The following is an 8,129-nucleotide window of genomic DNA, read 5'->3' on the forward strand; positions in this document are numbered from 1 at the left end:
TGGCAACTTTTCATTACTTTCATGTTGCAAGGTATGCAATCAAACTTGTCACAAAATGAGTAAGGAGCATTAACATTTGCTTCATTATATTTGCATGCTCCTAATTTTGGCTGACTAACAGCCTTTTTACAATGGTCAGTTAGCTGATTTGTAGAGCCACATTCCTGACATTATTTTCTGGGAGCATCTTCAATATATGCAAAGTTATTGCTTTTGTTTATCCCAATATTTCCATTTTTGTTTTTCTTCTTCTTTCCTGCATTCTCAATTTTAATCTCCTTGATTGGCATCTTGGGGGTTTGATCAACCATGGGCTTATTCTCAGCTTTTGAAGTTGGAGTTGCTTCTATACATTTTTTTATTGTCCTCATCAGCAATTTCTTGCTTATGATCAACTCTTCTTCACTAAAATTTACATCATATAATTTGAACATAGGAGAACCAACCTTTTTCAGCATAGCCGGGACATCTCCACTTACAGTTGTTTTTCCCTTATCTCCTTCAACTTTCCCGTTGCTGTTCAATGCATCATAATCCAAGCCACTAGCTATGTTAGCACATGACTTGTTTTTCTCATAGTACTGACCACTAACTGAGATGCATTCCTGAATGACTTCAGTTTCACCTCATTCTTCTCTATCTTTTCTCTTAACACAACTTCATTTTCACTAGCACACTTGAGCTTGTTCTTTAAATATTCATTTTCTTTCTTGAATGTCTCAAGCTCCACAAGCAGTAGATCATTATTTTATTTCTCACTCTCAAGCTTCGCATTAGCTTTTGATAACCTACTAACTTCCTCAGTAGCTTCTACCATGCTAGTATGGATGTGGAATATTTCTATGCTCATCTTTTCAACAGTTTCCTTATAATGACTTTCATTTAAATTAATGGTGGTAAGAGTTGGTACCTTTGTTTTTCATGAGAATGACTCTCCTTGCTCCAAGGCCATGAGTGCATAGTTTTCTACTTCCTCATCATCATTATATGAATCATCCCAACTCTTTCGTTCTGAAATATAAGTTTTACTCTTTGGTTGTATTATCCGATTTAATTTAACTTGTCCATTTGAAGTAGTGATTTTTAATTGCTAGTCTATTGGTCGGATGATTTATGGTTTGTAAATTTCATGGTTCGATGGTTTTGGATTGGTTTTCTGGGGCATTGAGATGTACAAGTAATTTTTTTATTGCCATTACTCAACAGACAATGGTTACTCTCACAATCTGTAAAACAGTCTTCTAAATAAGGTATTATGACAATGGTTCTATAGACTCGTTGTTTGAACCACATTTACCAAACAATACTAATAACCATTGTCTATATGAGCTTTCCATTTAATACCATTTAATAATGGTATGCAAAAACCATTGTTTGATGATTAACCAGACAAATATTATACTAAACACTTGTTTGAATTTACACAACATAAAGGCCAAAACTGTTGTCTCAGACTACAAAAACTTAGTTTATTAACAACGGTTTTGAAGTGTTGTCGTTAAAGACATTTTACAACAGTGCATTTTAAAACGGTTGTCTGACTTGGTAATAGAACATCAAAAAGACAACACTTTAAAAAAACAGCTATAACTGTTGTTATAGAACCCATCAGACAATAGGTTTTCATGTCAAAGAAATCCACCATTGTCTGTCAATTTCAGACAATGGGTTTTTTTTCACCATTGTTTAAGAGGTGTTGTTTGATAACAAAATCCTTATAGTGTATATATTTAAGTATGAACACCTTTATTTGTGAAAAAGTTTCAAGAATTCCATTCAACCCCCTTCTGTAATTCTTGTTGTATTGTTAGGGACTAACAGATCTTCACACTGTTTCTCAATCTTCTAGATGTGTTTATTGTGATGTGTGGAGTTTCATCTTTAGAATGCATAAATTCTACCCATGTGTATCTTGAGTAGTCATCCACCATCACAAGTGCATATTTCTTCCTTGAAATTGATAAGACATTAACCGGTCCAAATTAGTCCATGTGAATAAGTTGCAAAGGTGCACTTATGCAATTCAAAGTTTTACTCTTGTGACTTGATTTCTTCATTTTTCCTTTTTTACAAGCCTCACAGACCTCATTTTGAGCAAACTCCATATTTGGCATGTCTCTCACTAACTCTTTTTTAACTAAAGTATTGACTTCCTTGTAATTCAAGTGAGAGAGCTTTTTAAGCCACAACTTGCTTTGTTCTTTAGATGCCTTGGTGTAGAATCAACAAATGCCATCCTCATTTGCTGAATCCAATTCTGCAACAAATAAGCTTCATTTCCTTGCACTTTTCAAAGAAGTTTCACCAGTCTTTTTGCTGATAATTAGGCATTCTCATTTATTAAATAAAACATTAAATCCTCTATCTGTAAATTGGCTGACACGCAGGAGATTCACCTAATGTCCAACTACCAATGCTACATCTTTAATGACAATATTTCTAGAAATTATCTTGCCATAACCCATTATGAAACCTTTATTGTTGTCTCCAAAAGTCACTAATGGGCCATCCATCGCCCTAAATTATGATAGATGGGCCATATCACATGTCATATGTCTTGAGAATCCACTATCTATCATCCATATGACTTTCTTTATTTTTCCTTGTACATAATAAAGATTATGTGTGTTTAGCAACCCAAGAAATGTTGGGTTCTTTCTTCTTGTTAACAAATTTGATAGAAGTAGTATTTGATGATTCAGAAAGAATAGAGTTCATTGATTGATGTGCTTTTTCCTTTTTAGACGAAGACCCAATATTAACTTCCTTAAGATCTACTCTCTGCTTGTGGCAACTTTTCATTACTTTCATGTTGCAAGGTATGCAATCAAACTTGTCACAAAATGAGTAAGGAGCATTAACATTTGCTTCGTTATATTTGCATGCTCCTAATTTTGGCTGACTAACAGCCTTTTTATAATGGTCAGTTAGCTGGTTTGTAGAGCCACATTCCTGACATTATTTTCTGGGCGCATCTTCAATATATGCAAAGTTATTGCTTTTGTTTATCCCAATATTTCCATTTTTGTTTTTCTTCTTCTTTCCTGCATTCTCAATTTTAATCTCCTTGATTGGCATCTTGGGGGTTTGATCAACCATGGGCTTATTCTCAGCTTTTGAAGTTGGAGTTGCTTCTATACATTTTTTTATTGTCCTCATCAGCAATTTCTTGCTTATGATCAACTCTTCTTCACTAAAATTTACATCATATAATTTGAACATAGGAGAACCAACCTTTCTCAGCATAGCCGGGACATCTCCACTTACAGTTGTTTTTCCCTTATCACCTTCAACTTTCCCGTTGCTGTTCAATGCATCATAATCCAAGCCACTAGCTATGTTAGCACATGACTTGTTTTTCTCATAGTACTGACCACTAACTGAGATGCATTCCTGAATGACTTCAGTTTCACCTCATTCTTCTCTATCTTTTCTCTTAACACAACTTCATTTTCACTAGCACACTTGAGCTTGTTCTTTAAATATTCATTTTCTTTCTTGAATGTCTCAAGCTCCACAAGCAGTAGATCATTATTTTATTTCTCACTCTCAAGCTTCGCATTAGCTTTTGATAACCTACTAACTTCCTCAGTAGCTTCTATCATGCTAGTATGGATGTGGAATATTTCTATGCTCATCTTTTCAACAGTTTCCTTATAATAACTTTCATTTAAATTAATGGTGGTAAGAGTTGGTACCTTTGTTTTTGATGAGAATGACTCTCCTTGCTCCAAGGCCATGAGTGCATAGTTTTCTACTTCCTCATCATCATTATATGAATCATCCCAACTCTTTCGTTCTGAAATATAAGTTTTACTCTTTGGTTGTATTATCCGATTTAATTTGACTTGTCCATTTGAAGTAGTGATTTTTAATTGCTAGTCTATTGGTTGGATGATTTATGGTTTGTAAATTTCATGGTTGGATGGTTTTGGATTGGTTTTCTGGGGCATTGAGATGTACAAGTAATTTTTTTTATTGCCATTACTCAACAGACAATGGTTACTCTCACAATCTATAAAACAGTCTTCTAAATAAGGTGTTATGACAATGGTTCTATAGACTCGTTGTTTGAACCACATTTACCAAACAATACTAATAACCATTGTCTATATGAGCTTTCCATTTAATACCATTTAACAATGGTATGCAAAAACCATTGTTTGATGATTAACCAGACAAATATTATACTAAACACTTGTTTGAATTTACACAACATAAAGGCCAAAACTGTTGTCTCAGACTACAAAAACTTAGTTTATTAACAACGGTTTTGAAGTGTTGTCGTTAAAGACATTTTACAACAGTGCATTTTAAAACGGTTGTCTGACTTGGTAATAGAACATCAAAAAGACAACACTTTCAAAAAACAGCTATAACTGTTGTTATAGAACCCATCAGACAATAGTTTTTCATGTCAAAGAAATCCACCATTGTCTGTTAATTTCAGACAACGGTTTTTTTTCACCATTGTTTAAGAGGTGTTGTTTGATAACAAAATCCTTGTAGTGTATATATTTAAGTTTGAACACCTTTATTTGTGAAAAAGTTTCAAGAATTCCATTCAACCCCCTTCTGTAATTCTTGTTGTATTGTTAGGGACTAACAGATCTTCAGACTGTTTCTCAATCTTCTAGATGTGTTTAATTGTGATGTGTGGAGTTTCATCTTTAGAATGCATAAATTCTACCCATGTGTATCTTGAGTAGTCATCCACCATCACAACTGCATATTTCTTCCTTGAAATTGATAAGACATTAACTGGTCCAAATTAGTCCATGTGAATAAGTTGCAAAGGTGCACTTATGGAATTCACAGTTTTACTCTTGTGACTTGATTTCTTCATTTTTCCTTTTTTACAAGCCTCACAGACCTCATTTTGAGCAAACTCCAGATTTGACAAGTCTCTCACTAACTCTTTTTTAACTAAAGTATTGACTTCCTTGTAATTCAAGTGAGAGAGCTTTTTAAGCCACAACTTGCTTTGTTCTTTAGATGCCTTGGTGTAGAATCAACAAATGCCATCCTCATTTGCTGAATCCAATTCTGCAATAAATAAGCTTGTTTCCTTGCACTTTTCAAAGAAGTTTCACCAGTCTTTTTGCTGATAATTAGGCATTCTCCTTTACTAAATAAAACATTAAATCCTATATCTGTAAATTGGTTGACACTCAGGATATTCACCTAATGACCAACTACCAATGCTACATCTTTAATGACAATATTTCTAGAAATTATCTTGCCATATCCCATTATGAAACCTTTGTTGTTGTCTCCAAAAGTCACTAATGGGCGATCCATCGCCCTAAATTGTGATAGATGGGCCATATCACATGTCATATGTCTTGAGAATCCACTATCTATGATCCATATGACTTTCTTCATTTTGCCTTGCACACAATAAAGATTATGTGTGTTTAGCAACCCAAGAAATGTTGGGTTCTTTCTTCTTGTTAACAAATTTGATAGAAGTAGTATTTGATGATTCAGAAAGAATAGAGTTCATTGATTGATGTGCTTTTTCCTTTTTAGATGAAGACCCAATATTAACTTCCTTAAGATCTACTCTCTGCTTGAGGCAACTTTTCATTACTTTCATGTTGCAAGGTATGCAATCAAACTTGTCAAAGAATGAGTAAGGAGCATTAGCATTTGCTTCATTATATTTGCATGCTCCTAATTTTGGCTGACTAACAGCCTTTTTACAATGGTCAGTTAGCTGATTTGTAGAGCCACATTTCTGACATTATTTTCTGGGAGCATCTTCAATATATGCAAAGTTATTGCTTTTGTTTATCCCAATATTTCCATTTTTGTTTTTCTTCTTCTTCGCTGCATTCTCAATTTTAATCTCCTTGATTGGCATCTTGGGTGTTTGATCAACCATGGGCTTATTCTCAGCCTTTGAAGTTGGAGTTGCTTCTATACATTTTTTTATTGTCCTCGTCAGCAATTTCTTGCTTTATGATTAACTCTTCTTCACTAAAATATACTTCATATAATTTGAACATAGGAGAACCAACCTTTCTCAGCATAGCTGGGACATCTCCACTTACAGTTGTTTTTCCCTTATCACCTTCAACTTTCCTGTTACTGTTCAATGCATCATAATCCAAGCCACTAGCTATGTTAGCACATGGCATGTTCTTCTCATAGTACTGACCACTAACTGAGATGCATTCCTGAATGACTTCAGTTTAACCTCATTCTTCTCTATCTTTTCTCTTAACACAGCTTCATTTTCACTAGCACACTTGAGCTTGTTCTTTAGATATTCATTTTCTTTCTTGAATGTCTCAAGCTCCATAAGCAGTAGATCATTATTTTATTTCTCACTCTCAAACTTCTCATTAGCTTTTGACAACCTACTAACTTCCTCAGTAGCTTCTACCATGCTAGTATGGATGTGGAATATTTCTATGCTCATCTTTTCAACAGTTTCCTTATATTGACTTTCATTTAAATTAATGGTGGTAAGAGTTGGTACCTTTATTTTTGATGAGAATGACTCTCCTTTCTCCAAGGTCATGAGTGCATAGTTTTCTTCTTCCTCATCATCATTATATGAATCATCCCAACTCTTTCATTCTGAAATATTAGTTTTACTCTTTGGTTGTATTATCCGATTTAATTTGACTTGTCCATTTAAGGAAGTATTTTTTAATTGCTATTCTATTGGTCGGATGATTTAAGGTTTGTAAATTTCATGGTTGGATGGTTTTGGATTGGTTTTCTGGGGCATTGATATGTACAAGTAATTTTTTTAATTGCCATTACTCAACAGACAACGGTTACTCTCACAATCTGTAAAACAGTCTTCTAAATAAGGTGTTATGACAACGGTTCTATAGACTCGTTGTTTGAACCACATTTACCAAACAGTATTAATAACCATTATCTATATGAGCTTTCCATTTAATACCTTTTAACAATGGTATGCAAAAACCATTGTTTGATGATTAACCACACAACTATTATACTAAACACTTGTTTGAATTTACACAACATAAAGGCCAAAACTGTTGTCTCAGACTACAAAAACTTAGTTTATTAAGAACGGTTTTGAAGTGTTGTGGTTAAAGACATTTTACAACAGTGCATTTTAAAATGGTTGTCTGACTTGGTATTAGAACATAAAAAAGACAACACTTTCAAAAAAAAGCTATAACTGTTGTTATAGAACCCATCAGACAACAATTTTTTATGTCAAAGAAATCCACCATTGTCTGTCAATTTCAGACAACGGTTTTTTTTCACCATTGTTTAAGAGGTGTTGTCTGATAATAAAATCCTTGTATTGTATATATTTAAGTTTGAACACCTTTATTTGTGAAAAAGTTTCAAGAATTCCATTCAACCCCCCTTCTGTAATTCTTGTTGCATTGTTAGGGACTAACAGATCTTCAGACTGTTTCTCAATCTTCTAGATGTGTTTAATTATGATGTGTGGAGTTTCATCTTTAGAAAGCATAAATTCTACCCATGTGTATCTTGAGTAGTCATCCACCATCATAAGTTCATATTTCTTCCTTGAAATTGATAAGACATTAACTGGTCCAAATTAGTCCATGTGAATAAGTTGCAAAGGTGCACTTATGGAATTTACAGTTTTACTCTTGTGACTTGATTTCTTCATTTTTCCTTTTTGACAAGCCTCACAGACCTCATTTTGAGCAAACTCCAGATTTGACATGTCTCTCACTAACTCTTTTTTAACTAAAGTATTGACTCCCTTGTAATTCAAGTGAGAGAGCTTTTTAAGCCACAACTTGCTTTGTTCTTTAGATGCCTTGGTGTAGAATCAACAAATGCCATCCTCATTTGCTGAATCCAATTCTGCAACAAATAAGCTTCATTTCCTTGCACTTTTCAAAGAAGTTTCACCAGTCTTTTTCCTGACAATTAGGCATTCTCCTTTATTAAATAAATCATTAAATCCTCTATCTGTAAATTGGCTGACACTCAGGAGATTCACCTAATGACCAACTACCAATGCTACATCTTTAATGACAATATTTCTAGAAATTATCTTGCCATATCCCATTATGATACCTTTGTTGTTGTCTCCAAAAGTCACTAATGGGCCATCCATCGCCCTAAATTGTTATAGGTGGGCCATATCACATGTC

The sequence above is a fragment of the Apium graveolens genome, chromosome 7 (genome assembly GCF_009905375.1).
Source record: "Apium graveolens cultivar Ventura chromosome 7, ASM990537v1, whole genome shotgun sequence".
Taxonomy (NCBI): domain Eukaryota; kingdom Viridiplantae; phylum Streptophyta; class Magnoliopsida; order Apiales; family Apiaceae; genus Apium; species Apium graveolens.